This window comes from Bos taurus, chromosome 8 (genome assembly GCF_002263795.3).
Source record: "Bos taurus isolate L1 Dominette 01449 registration number 42190680 breed Hereford chromosome 8, ARS-UCD2.0, whole genome shotgun sequence".
NCBI classification, from domain to species: Eukaryota; Metazoa; Chordata; class Mammalia; order Artiodactyla; family Bovidae; genus Bos; species Bos taurus.
This window is the reverse complement of record NC_037335.1, coordinates 84355880-84370021: the sequence shown is the minus strand read 5'-3', so window position 1 is coordinate 84370021 and position 14142 is coordinate 84355880. Positions and strand designations below refer to the sequence as shown.

Below are 14142 nucleotides of genomic sequence, written 5' to 3'. Positions count from 1 at the left end.
ATGAAACTGGAGCCTATTATACAGAGTGAAGTAAGCCAGAAGGAAAAACATAAATACAGTATACTAACGCATATATATGGAATTTAGGAAGATGGTAACAATAACCTGGTGTACGAGACAGCAAAAGAGACACTGATGTATAGAACAGTCTTATGGACTCTGTGGGAGAGGGAGAGGGTGGGAAGATTTGGGAGAATGACATTGAAACATGTAAAATATCATGTAAGAAACGAGTTGCCAGTCCAGGTTCGATACACGATACTGGATGCTTGGGGCTAGTGCACTGGGATGACCCAGAGGGATGGTATGGGGAGGGAGGAGGGAAGAGGGTTCAGGATGGGGAACACATGTGTACCTGTGGCGGATTCATTTTGATATTTGGCAAAACTAATACAATTATGTAAAGTTTAAAAATAAAATAAAATTAAAAATTAAAAAAAAAAAAAAAGTAATATGGATGATATTGAAAATAAAAAAAAAAAAGAAAATGAAAAGGCAAGTCATAAACAGAAAGAAAATATTTGTAATACATCTACCTGACAAATGACTTGTATCCAGACTATTTAAAGAATTCCTACAAAGACAGTATGGAGATTCCTCAAAAAACTGAGAGTAGAACTACCATATGACCCAGCAATCCCACTACTTAGCATATATCCTGAGGAAACCAAAATTGAAAAAGGCACATGTACCCCAATGTTTGCTGCAGCACCATTTACAATAGCTAGGATATGGAAGCAACCTAGATGTCCATCATCAGATGAATGGATAAAGAAGCTGTGGTACATATATACAATGGAATATTACTCAGCCATAAAAAGGAATGCATTTGAGTCAGTTCTGATAAGGTGGATGAACCTAGAGCCTATTATACAGAGTGAAGTAAGTCAGAAAGAGAAAAACAAATATTGTATTAGTTTAGTTCAATCACTCGGTTGTGTCCGACTCTTTGCAACCCCATGAATCACAGCACGCCAGGGCTCCCTGTCCGTCACCAACTCCCAGAGTCTACTCAAACTCATGTCCATCGAGTCAGTGATGCCATCCAGCCATCTCATCCTCTGTCGTCCCCTTTTCCTCCTGCTCCCAATCCCTCCCAGCATCAGGGTCTTTTCCAATGAGTCAACTCTTGCATGAGGTGGCCAAAGTATTGGAGTTTCAACTTTAGCATCATTCCTTCCAAAGAACACCCAGGACTGATCTCCTTTAGAATGGACTGGTTAGACCTCCTTGCAGTCCAAGGGACTCTCAAGAGTCTTCTCCAACACCACAGTTCAAAAGCATCAATTCTTTACGTTTCTCTTGTTTAATATAGATAGCAGCCTTTGGTTCTATCACTAGCATTGCAAGTAAAAAGAAAAAAAAAATTAAAAAAAAAAAGCATCAATTCTTTGGCACTCAGCTTTCTTCACAGTCTCATACCCATACGTGACCACTGGAAAAACCATAGCCTTGACTAGACGGACCTTTATTGGCAAAGAAATGTCTCTGCTTTTCAATATGCTATCTAGGTTGGTCATAACTTTCCCTTCAAGGAGTAAGTGTCTTTTAATTTCATGGCTGCAATCACCATCTGCAGTGATTTTGGAGCCCCCCAAAATAAAGTCTGACACTGTTTCCACTGTTTCCCCATCTATTTCCCATGAAGTAACACACATATATGGAATCTAGAAAGATGGTACAGATGAACCTATTTATAGGACAACAATAGAGACAGACATAGAGAACAGACTTATGGACACAGGTCGGCAGTGGGGGAGGAAGGACAGGTTGGGACAAATGGAGAGAGTAACATGGAAGCATATATACTACCATGTGTAAAACAGATAACTAATGGGAATTTACTGTATGACTCAGGGAACTCAAACTGGAGCTCTGTAACAACCTAGAGGAGTGGGATGGGGGGTGGAGGTGGGAAGGAGGTTAAAGAGGGAGGGGTCACATGTATATCTATGACTGACTCGTGTTAATGTATGGCAGAGGTCAACACAATATTGTGAAGCAATTTTCCTTCAGCTAACGGTAAGTTAAAAGAAAAAAAAAGATTCCTACAAATCAAATAAGAAAAAAAGGCAAGTGATCTAATGAAAACAATTTTTTGAGGAAAGACTAAAGTAAGTACTCAACTAAGTTATTTAAATAGACAAAAAGCACACGGGAAAGTGCTCAACATCACCTGCCATCAGGGAAATGCAAATTAATTTCACAATGAGATATCACCATGCCCCACCAGAAGGACTACAATGTAAAAGACTGAGAATACTAAGTGTTGACAAGAATGCTGAGCAAACAAATCTCATATAGTGTTGGTGGAAGCATAAAATTTTACAACTGCTTTGGAAAACTGCTTGGAATTTTCTTATGAAGTTAAACATACATTTGCCCTATGACCCAACAATAGCACTCCTAGGGGGTCTACCCAAGAGAAAACATTTGTCCACACAAAGACCTCCATTTTTGTCACAAAAGTCTATAGAAGGCCTGTTCATAATAGTTCAAAACTGGAAAAAGACCCAAGTGGCCACAGGAGAATGAATAAATGAAGGGTGGTATAGCCCTAATATGAAGCAAAAAGGAATGAATTACTGACATAACCAATAATATGGATGTATCTCAAAATAAGCCAAGCAGAAAAGGCTGGTTTTGATGAAGTTCAAGAACAGGCAGTACTAGTCTATGAAGTTGAAGTAGTGATAATCTCTGGGGCTCTGGGTTGAGAGGGTGGGTATTAGTTTGCTTGAGCTGCCATGACGAAATACCATAGAAACAATAACAAAAATTTATTATCTCATAGTTTCGGAGGTTAAAGTCTGAGATTCATGTGTCAGTAGGGCTGGTTTCTCCTGAGGCCTTTTCCATGGCTTGGAGATGACAGTCTTCTCTCTGCATCCTTACATGGCGTTTCATCTATTTGTGTGTGTCTATATCCTAATCTCTTCTTCTTATAAAGACACCAGTCATATTGGATTAGGGTTACCACTTGCAAGACCTCATTTTAATTTAATTATACCTCTATAAAGGCTCAATCGCCAAATACAGTAACATTCTGAGGTACTGAAGATTAGGATTTTAACATGTAAATTTTGTGGGACACAATACAGCCCATAGTTCTCCTTAAGAATGAGAATGAGGCAAGGATATCTGCATTCTTATTCATCAGAGTGGTAGATTCCTTAGCTAGCTCAATAAAGGCAAGGAACTAAAATGTATCCATAACAGAATGGGAGAAATAAAAATGTCCATATTTACAGATGACATGATTGTCTACAAAGAAAATTTCAAGAATCTACATCATACTCAATGGTGAAAAGCTGAAAGCATTTACTCTAAGATCAGGAACAAGACAAGAATGCCCATTCTCACTACTTTTGGGCAACACAGTATTGGAAGTCCTAGCCACAGCAATTAGACAAGAAAGAGAAACAAAATGAATCCAAACTGGAAAGAAAGAAGTCAAGCTGTCACTGTTTAAAGATGACATGATACTATATATAGTAAATCCCCTACATACAAATAGTCAAGCTGCAAACTTTCAAAGATATGAATGTGCATTCCCTCGACATCAGGGGCGAATTAAAGTGAAACTTGCCCTCCATCTCCTATTGCTGGTGATCCTTCAGCCCTACCATCTCTCACCTCCTCTACCTCCTCCAGTTAATGATTCTTCTTGTCTGTTCACTTGATGCCAGACCCAGTATGCTAGCTGTTGTACTGTACTTTTCAGTTACTGTAAGATTTAAAAATGTTTTATTTTGTGTGTTTATTTTCATGTATCATTTATGTGAAAAGTATTATAAACTTATTACAGTACAGTACTATATAGCCACACAATTGCACTCATCTCACATGCTAGTAAAGTAATGCTCAAAATTCTCCAAGCCAGGCTTCAGCAATACGTGAACCGTGAACTTCCTGATGCTCAAGCTGGTTTTAGAAAAGGCAGAGGAACCAGAGATCAAATTGCCAACATCCGCTGGATCATGGAAAAAGCAAGAGAGTTCCAGAAAAACATCTATTTCTGCTTTATTGACTATGCCAAAGCCTTTGACTGTGTGGATCACAATAAACTGTGGGAAATTCTGAAAGAGATGAGAATACCAGACCACCTTGACCTGCCTCTTGAGAAATCTATGCAGGTCAGGAAGCAACAGTTAGAACTGGACATGGAACAACAGACTGGTTCCAAATAGGAAAAGGAGTATGTCAAGGCTGTATATTGTCACCCTCCTTATTTAACTTATATGCAGAGTACATCATGAGAAATGCTAGGCTGGAAGAAACACAAGCTGGAATCAAGATTGCCGGGAGAAATATCAATAACCTCAGATATGCATATGACACCACCCTTATGGCAGAAAGTGAAGAAGAACTAAAAAGCCTCTTGATGAAAGTGAAAGTGGAGAGTGAAAAAGTTGGCTTAAAGCTCAACATTCAGAAAACGAAGATCATGGCATCCGGTCCCATCACTTCATGGGAAATAAATGGGGAAACAGTGGAAACAGTGTCAGACTTTATTTTTTTGGGCTCCAAAATCACTGCAGATGGTGACTGCAGCAAGGAAATTAAAAGACACTTACTCCTTGGAAGGAAAGTTATGACCAACCTAGACAGCATATTAAAAAGCAGAGACATTACTTTGCCAACAAAGGTCTGTCTAGTCAAGGCTATGGGTTTTCCAGTAGTCATGTATGGATGTGAGAGTTGGACTATAAAGAAAACTGAGTGCCAAAGAATTGATGCTTTTGAACTATGGTGTTGGAGAAGACTCTTGAGAGTCCTTTGGACTGCAAGGAGATCCAACCAGTCCGTCCTAAAGGAAATCAGTCCTGAATATTCATTGGAAGGACTGATGTTGAAGCTGAAACTCCAGTATTTTGGCCATGTGATGGGAAGAACTGACTCATTGGAAAAGACCCTAATGCTGGGAAAGATTGAAGGTAGGAGGAGAAGGGGACGACAGAGGATGAGATGGTTGGATGACATCACTGACTCAACAGACATGAGTTTGAGCAAGCTCCGGGAGTTGGTGATGGACAGGGAAGCCTGGCGTGCTGCAGTTCATGAGGTCACAAAGAGTTGGACACGAGTGAACGTCTGAACTGCACTGAGGCTAACTTTGTTGGACTTATGAACAAATTGGACTTATGCACATACTCTCAGAATGGAGTTTGTTTGTATGTAGGAAACTTACTTTATAAAAAATCCTAAAGATACCACCAAAAAGCTATGGGAACTAGTAAATGAATTCAGTAACGTTGCTGGATATGGAATTAATATACAGGAATTGGTTGGATTCCTATATGGTCACAATGAACTATCAGAAAGAGAACTTAAGAAAACAAACCCATTTATAATTTCATTAAAAAGAACAAAAGCACCCAAGAATAAATCCAAATAAGGAGGTAAAAGATCCATACTCAAAAAACTCTAGACATTGATGAAAAAAATTTAAGGCAACACAAATGGAAAGATATACTGTGCTCCTGGACTAGAAGAATTAATATTGTTAAAATAATCATTCTACCCAGGGCAATCTACACATTCACTGCAATCTCTATGAAAATATCATTGTTATTTTTCACAGAAAAAGAACAAATAATTCTAAAGTTTGTACGGAAACACAAAAGACCCTGAATAGCAAAAACAATCTTGAGAGAGAACATAGTTGAAATTATCAGGTTCCCTGACTTCAGACTATACTACAAAGCTACAGTAATCAAAGCTGTATGGTACAGGCACAAAAACAGCCACAAAGATCAATAGAACAGAATAGAGAGCCCAGAAATGAACCCACACTTAAATGATCAATTACTCTATGGCAAAGGAAGCAAGAATATACAATAGGTAAAAGATAGCCCAATAAATGACGTTAGGAAAACTGGACAGCTAAGTGCGAAAGAACCAAAGTGAGCTATGTTTCACCATATAGTAAAATAAATGCAAAACGGTCTAAAGGTTTAAATGTAAGACCTGAAACCATAAAATTCTTAGAAGAAAACATAGACAGTATCCTCTTTGACATCAGTCTTAGAAATATTTATTGGATATGTCTCCTCAAGCAAGAGAAACAAAAGCAAAAGTAAGCACAGGAAGTTGCATCAAATTAAAAAGCTTTTGCACAGTGAAGGAAGCTATCCACAAAATGAAAATCTTGCCTACTGAATGGGAGGAGATATTTACAAACCATATATCTGATAAGGGGTTAATATCCAAAAGATACAAAAAAACTCAAAACTCAACATCACCCTGATTAAAAAAATGGGAAGAAGACTTGAATAGAATTTTTTTCTCCAAAGAAGACATACAGATGGTCAACAGACACATGAAAAGATGGTCAACATTACTAATCATCAGGGAAATGCAAGTAAAAACCATAAAGAGATATTACCTCACATCTGTCAGAATGGCTGTTATCAAAAAGATAACAAATAACAAGTGTTTTAGGAAGGATGTGGAGAAAAGGGAACCCTCATGCTCTGTTGGTGAGAAAGTAAACTTGTGCAGCCACTATGAACAACAGTAAAAGAATTAAATATAGAACTCAAAAAATTAAATACAGAACTACCATATCATCCAGCAATTCTACTCCTGGGCATTTTTCTGAGAAAAACAAAAACACTAATTTGGACACTCCTATAAACATAGGAGCATTGCTGCATATAAACTGCAGCATTATTTATAATGGCCAAGATATGGAAGCAAACTAAATATTCTATGATAGATGAACGGATAAAGAAGATATGATAGAGACAGACAGATAGAGATATATACACATATAGAGATATATACACAATGGAATATATATATATACACACACACATATACAAAATGAAAAATTTTTTCAATCAGATAGAGATATATACACAATGGAATATATATATATATATATATATATATATACATACATATACACACACAAAATGAAAACTTTTTTCAATCACTAAGTCATGTCTGCTCCGTGGACTGCATCTCACCAGGCTTCCCTGTCCTTTACTATCTCCTAGAGTCTGTTCAAATTCATGTCTTTGAGTTGGTGATGTTATCTAACCATCGCCACCCTATTCTCCTTTTGCCTTCGATCTTTACCATCATCAGGGTCTTTTTCAATTAGTTGGCTCTTTACATCAGGTGGCCAAAGCATTGGAGCTTCAGCTATAGCATCAGTCTTTCCAATGAATATCCAGGGTTGATTTCTTTTAGAATTGACTGGTGTGAACTCCTTGCTGTCCAAGGGACTCTCAAACATCTTCTCCAGCACCACAATTCAAAAGCATCAGTTCTTCAGTGTTCAGCGTTCTTTTATGGTCCAACTCTCACATCCATACACAACTACTGGAAAAACCATAGCTTTGACTATACTGACCTTTGTTGGCAAAGTGATGTCTCTGCTTTTTAATACGCTGTCTAGGTTTGTCATAGCTATTCCTCCAAGGAGCAAACATCTTTTAATTTCATGGCTCCAGTCACCATGAATGAAATGTTACTCAGCCATAAAAAAGATGAAACCTTACCATTTCCAATAACACGTTTAGACTTTCAGGGTATTATGCTAAGTGAAATCATTTGGAAGGAGAGAAACACTGGCACAAGTGGGTCCTGTGCCTGTGCCTCTTCCACTCACCGGTCCCATGGGACACACAGCAGCAGGCACTGGGGGCACTGCCAGGCCCCAAGGATGGGACACAGTGTCCAACACTGTACTTCCTTCAACAAGCTGGGCAACATCACCAAAACAGCTGGATGGGAGGCTGGGATGAGAATCCAAGAAGCTTTGGATAGGGGGGGCAACTTGGTCAGCTTTCAGGCCCCAATGACAAATTCTGATGAATATTCCACTTATCAGTAGACAAGACCCAGGAAAGGAAGAGGGAAATCTTTCCAGGCCCACATAAATCTTGCCACTATCAGGTGGTGAGCTTCTGGGTTTCCTCTTCTCAACGCTTCTCAGTAATATCTAAATTTCTATGAAGAACATGTATTATATTTGCAATTGGGAGAAAAGCCAACCTATTTAAAAATAAGCTAATAAAATCTCCATGCTCTTTCAAGATTCAAAACTTCCAGTCATTACAGAGTCAGAGCCAGCTGTCTCCATGTCTGTTTACGTATGGAATTTTTAATTTCTACTTAGCTGTCCTAAATCTCTCTGAGGAAAAATGTGGTCAAGCAATTCCAAAAGAAAGGACTCTGAATGTAATTCTGCTTTCCGAGAACATGTTTTTGCAAAAAGCTTTCTAGATTGCTCTAAACTGAAAGTATGTTTTGTTCAAAGGCAGAAAATTTTTCCTAAACTTGAGGAACTTCACCCATTTGCACCATCAATCAGGCAGCTAGGAGGGTGAACACAGGTCCTGAGAGGCCACATCCTGGCCAGATGACAGTGGGGGAGCCCCTTCACCCCAACGCGAGGCTACAGGGACTCCCGGGGAAAATTGTATGTCAGATGCCAAGGTGGAGGCAGTGAGGAGCTGATTAATCATCACTCACTTTACTTTTCTTATTTATTTTTTAAAAGAAGACTTGCTCTAAAAATATTTGACAGTTTAGTCATCTCAGCCAAGAGGAGCCTTTGGCATCGCACTGGAGAAGCAATCTCGGCCTCAAGCCCTTAGATGAAGTGGCATTTAAGAGCTTTCCAGACAGGACAGGATAATTACAGAGAGGCCCTGGCATAGGCTGCAGTGACATTCAAGCCTGAAGTGGAAGCAACCTCTTATCTTTAACAAAGAGCTCTGATGATAGACACTGAAAGGAAAGTGCTGTGTCTGGGATGCTTTTTTTTTTTTTAACCCTGTAAGAAAAAAAAATGTCATTGTGTAAATAAAGAGCTACATGAAGGAGTAAGGAAATAAGAGTGGCCTTGCCCCACTCTTCAGGTCCAGGTGTCTGGATACAGAGTGATTCCAACATTGTTCTGGCAACTGCACAGCCTCAAGCAGAACATGGCTGAGCCCAGGGAGATTAGGGTCTCCTCTGCATGCTCAGGCTCCACCCACATCAGAGTTGGCCTGGTGGCATTTGCACAGTCACTTGGACTCTTTCTTTCCTGTTCAGTTCCTTCATCTTTGCTCCTGATCAACCAAAGGCAGTTCAGAACGCAACAGCTCTGCTTATTTAGAGGGCTTCCTTTCAGGGCACTGATATGCTGGCAGCTCTGGGAGAAGATAGCTAGAGAGAACTGGAATCTACTCACAGCACCACTGTCCTAGTAAAAAAAAAAAAACAAAACCAAAAACGAGTGAAGGGAGGGAAGAATTAGGGGAGGGAAAGGGGAGAGGACCTAAGTGTCCCTTAGCAGGGCTCTGAAGCTGAGGGACAGGCCTTCCCTGATGGCTCAGATGGTGAAGAATCTGCCTGCAATGCGAGAGATCTGGGTTCCATTTCTGGGTTGGGAAGATTCTCTGGAGGAGGGCATGGAAACCCACTCCAGTATTCTTGCCTGGAGATCCCCATTGACAGAGGAGCCTGGTGGGCTACAGTTCATGGGGTTGGACACCACTGAGTGACTAAACACAGCACGAAGCTGAGGGACAGTCTCAGGAAGCAATATCGGGCTGGGAGCATCTGCCTACTCCTGCAATTGATTATTTTTTAGGCAGCATAGTTTATTTTGCAGACAAAATTTTTTGAAGCTTGGTTTAAGACAGAGGATGATGGGGAGAATAGACAGCAGTTGCCCACTTTGCCACAGAAGCTCTTAGGCTCCTCATATATGTAGGGAGTGGGGAAGGGAGGGAGGAGCTTCTCTGCAGCAGGTCCTGACTTTAGGAAGAAAGGCTACCATTTCAGCTGTTCCCGAGGATACTCCCTGCACGTGATGTATCCCCACAGGAGGACACTGGCTAGACCCCCATCCACACCAGGGTTCCTTGACCAATCATCTAGGACAAAACAGTAACAGCCATGCTCTCCTGCACCCATTTTTGGAGAAGCAGCACAGGCTGCTGAAAAGTCACAGCCTGCTGACCAGGAGGCCCCAAGCTTATATTTAGAGGCCTGCAGTTTTATCCAATTTGCAGTCAGAGCAGCAGCTATGAGGGGTCCTTTAGACATGATGTTAAGAACATGGAAGTAGACAGCTATAACCCCACATCTGCATGGGATGCCAGTTTATTTTAGGAGACTCTAAATTCAGCATAAGATGCATTCAACAAAAAATTCTGGCCTCATCCAGCACAGTCCTCCTGGAATATTCTGAGATATAAAATAATGTACCAGGAGAACACAGGCCTTCCCTGTTCATCTGTTCAAGCATATATCACTAGTAACTTCTCATTTTTAAAATCCCCAATTGGATCTCTAGCAAGTCCATTGGAATTCTCTCAAAACACACTCGACAGAGCTCTCACCCCAGAGCCAGGCCAAGGTGGAGTGAGCCATCTGCTCCCATGCTGTCCCCTCTCCCTTGTTCCTGCAGGGGGCAGAAAGCTGGGAGGGGCAGCCAGGAGGGTGGGTGGTCATTTAAGGGCTCCCACTCCTCAGACCCCCTCTGAGTGGGCTCCTTGGGTGTGTTTCTGGGTTCCACTCTTTAGACTAAAGAATGCTCACAGGTTCTAATAAGTCATAAGAATCTGACCTGGAAGTGGGGCGAGGACTTGGACTAAACTGGCCAAATTGAGCTCACTGGTGCAGAGCCCTCCGCTCTCCCCTGCCTTCTTTCAACACCCAGGTTCTTGCAAGGGTGGGCCCAAGTCCAGAACTCCTATACAACTCGATCATGCGGCTTCACACTCCACCCTCCGACACACTCACGAGTTCTGTCTGCAAATACATCCAGCTCTTATGATAGGTGGGAGAGAAGGAGAGAGGGAAAGGAGGAAGGAGGAAAAGGAGGGAAAGGGAGAGAACAGAGAAGGAGGGAAGTCAACTAGTTGGTTCGTAGTTGGGTAGTGACTGCTAGTAGTGACTAGCACCCAGGTGCTGCTAGTGGTATAGAACCTGCCCACCAATGCAGGAGACATAAGAGATCTGGGTTCGATCCCTGGGTTGGGACGATCCCTGGAGGAGGGCATGGCAACCCACTCCAGTATTCTTGCCTGGAGAATCCCATGGGCAGAGGAGCCTGGCGGGCTGCAGTCCACAGGGTCACACAGAGTCAGACACGACTGAGCAACTGAGCATACACACGTGCACACAGTGACTGGCTAGTCAGTTAGTCGAGCTCTAACAGGGATCTTGCCTGTGGCCCCAGGGCAGCAGATGGCTGACAGCCTCTCAGTGAGCATGGAGTGAGGACAGGAGGACCACGTTCCTTGGCAGCATGTGAAGGGCACGGGTGCAGCAGTGTACACAGGGGGCGGGTTCTGGCCCAGAAGGCATGGCTTCTCAGTTCCTCCCAGACAGACTGCTGCAAACACAGGTGCCTCACCTCTCACTGGACACAGTTGGACCACATAGACACCTGGTGGCCTCGGGTGGGCTGGGAATGCTGAGCTGTGGGTGTCCCGGATGTCCGGATGTCCCGGAGAAGGTGGATGCCCCCAAAGCTAGCCTGAAGCTATAGGAGTGAGGCAGAACTGGTGCTCAAGAGCTTGGGTAGGGTGTCCCCTCAGTCCGGGCAGATGCTTAAGTCAGACAGGCTGCATCTGCCGCAGAGTGCACCCCTCAGCTCCTTTCATACATACTAAGCACCACTGGACACCTGGGAGAACTGAAGCACTGGTGGTGTGTGCTCCCCCTGCCCACATGGCAGGCAGATGTGTCCTGCTCTGAGCCCCCCAGACCTGTGTGAGCTGGTCTGTTCCTGGTGCCTAGGGCAGGGCCAGGCCCCCCACAGCCCTAACTGAGGTCACCGAGCGAGCCACTAAGGGCCGGAGGATGAGCTGTCAAGATCCCCCAAAGTGCAGATGAGGAAACACGCCCAACCCAAGCTCTGCCTGATGGGTTCTCTGTGTCAGTGGGATCCAGCCCAACCTGGCTTGCCCGTCACCCTCTTGTCTACAGAGAGCAGGCCCTGCATCCAAAGACAGCTGGCCTTCAGCTGACCAACTGGCCAGACACGGAAGGAAAAGCCACAAAATAAGCCTGCACAATATCACCTCTCGTGAACAGCCTATCTGGGGTTGAGGTGAGCTGCTGTCATTTGAATTGAGTCTGAGCACATGTGCGCACAGACCCCCCTCACCGACTCACTCTTTTTACATCAAGCTAATTCAAGCTGTGATGCTGCATCCCCCAGTCACCCTAGAAACCCACAATGACAGCTTAGACCTTCTCACTGTCCTGATTCATAGATGTAGACAGGGAACACACCATCAAAGAGCCAGGGACAGCCTGGGGTCACCAAGAACCTGGGAATAAGCACTTTACACTCTCTTTAAAGAAAAAAATCCCCTTATCCACATTTATCTGAAGGGCTGGTTTTCCTAATCTAGAAGAAAGTAAGTGAGAAAGAGAAAGAAATAATAAGACAACTCTGGAACCTAAAATGAAGGTTACTAAGTGACAGAAGCCAATCTGAAAAGGTAACATACTGTATGAGTCCAACAGTGTGACATTCTGGAAAAATTACTGGAGTTAGGACTTGCCGGGGTTTAAGGGAGGAGGGATGACTAGGTGGAGTACAAAGGATTTTTAGGGCAGTGAAACTACACTGTGCAATACTATAAAGGTGGATACCTGCTATTTGTCCAAGCCCACCGAACGTTCACACCTAGAGTGAACCCTAATGTAAAACGTGGACTCTGGGTGATCATGATGTGTTGAAGTAGGTTCATCAGTTGTAACAGACGCACCATCCTGGTGAGGGAGGCTGATAATGGGGGAGGTAGGGAGAAGCAGCTGGGAGTTATATGAGAAATCTCTGTACCTGCCCCTCAGTTTTGCTGTGAACCTAAAACTAAAATAACAAGTCTACTTAAAAAAAAAAAGACAATCCTGACATATGAAATCCCTGTTATCATGGCAACCTCATGCAGGGGTATTTCTAAAGCACCCAGTCTATTCCCTTCCCATCCATTTAAAAAGGGGGAAAAAAGAAAGAGTGGGGTGAGGGTGAGGGAAATTCAGAATTAAACCAGGTCCCATCACAGAACCCAACATTCTGCATTTGTTCAAAAAATACTCTGGACAATTTTGTTCAAGAGCCAGGGACCCCTCAGCAAAGCCAGCCCAGGCTGTCAGCCTAGACCCTGGTGCAGTCAAATGGAGGCAGACCCCTCCTCAAGTCACACAGCAGGAGCGCTCCAACCCAGCCCGACAACCCCGGAGAATACAGCACCCAAGGAGCCCAGGGAAGTGACACCCAGGACTTCAACACCACCCGAAACGAGAAAAACTCTCCCCTTTTCAGACATTGGTCTACTCACCGCCTTCCCTTGGCGAGGAAACCCATGAAACTCACAAACAAGCAGAGCCAGGGGGTACCCACAGGCCTGGGCAGCCCCATTGGCCACTCCTGCCTGGGACAGCTTGCTGCCTGAGACCCCAAGCAGGTCACCAAGGAGCAGGATGTCACCCCAGTCTCCCACGCTGGGGTGCCGTGGGCCTCCTCCTTCTGGGCACGCTGTGCTGTGGGCAGTTAGTCCAGGGTGAGGCTGGCAGGAACCCCACGAGCTCGGGGCTGGTGGTCTGGAGTGGCCCTGCCTCCCTGTTCCAGGCCTCAAGGGGCCCCAGTGGCACCCACGGCAGCCTCTTTTCTTCTCTGTCTAATCTCACAGCTGCAGGGAGACGCTGAGCCCTGACAAAGCCCGCCTGCTCCTCCAGAGCCAGCAGGAGGGGTGAGGGGAGTGCAGCCCGCAGCCCGCAGCCTGGGATGCCGACTGTCACCATGGTAACAGGAAGGGTGGGGGAGGGTGGGCGAGGAGCTGGTGGGACCTGTAGGGCCAGGGAGTCTCTACAACCATGGGCAAAGGAGGAGGCCCTGGCAGGCTGTGAGGGGCCTTGTTTCTTGTTCTGAATACCTCTGCCACCCACCTTCTCTCTTGCAGACTTTTTTAGAAGATTCTGTGGCAACAGGGCATTTAAAATGCTTCATCACCACAATGATGTAGTGTGCGGACATTTAACACATGCCTACAAGGAATACTCATCTGCTTAAAGAGTCCTTTGTTTGGAGACTATGGGTGTAGGGGGTGTGTGTGCCTCTCACATTCAGGCTTGCCTCCACACTCACATTTTACGCTCATACCTGCCTGCACCCCT

General features: G+C 43.8%; 1 protein-coding gene across 1 annotated transcript in view; it reads right to left on the bottom strand.

Annotated features, from left to right (window-relative positions):
• FGD3 (FYVE, RhoGEF and PH domain containing 3) overlaps positions 1-13654 on the bottom strand; it is a 64271-nt gene extending 50617 nt beyond the window's left edge. Inside the window, exon 1 of the mRNA XM_059889036.1 lies at positions 13308-13654. The gene's annotated coding sequence lies outside the window, so the exon portion shown is untranslated. The remainder of the gene's footprint in view (positions 1-13307) is intronic.
• Positions 13655-14142: the final 488 nt, after the last annotated feature.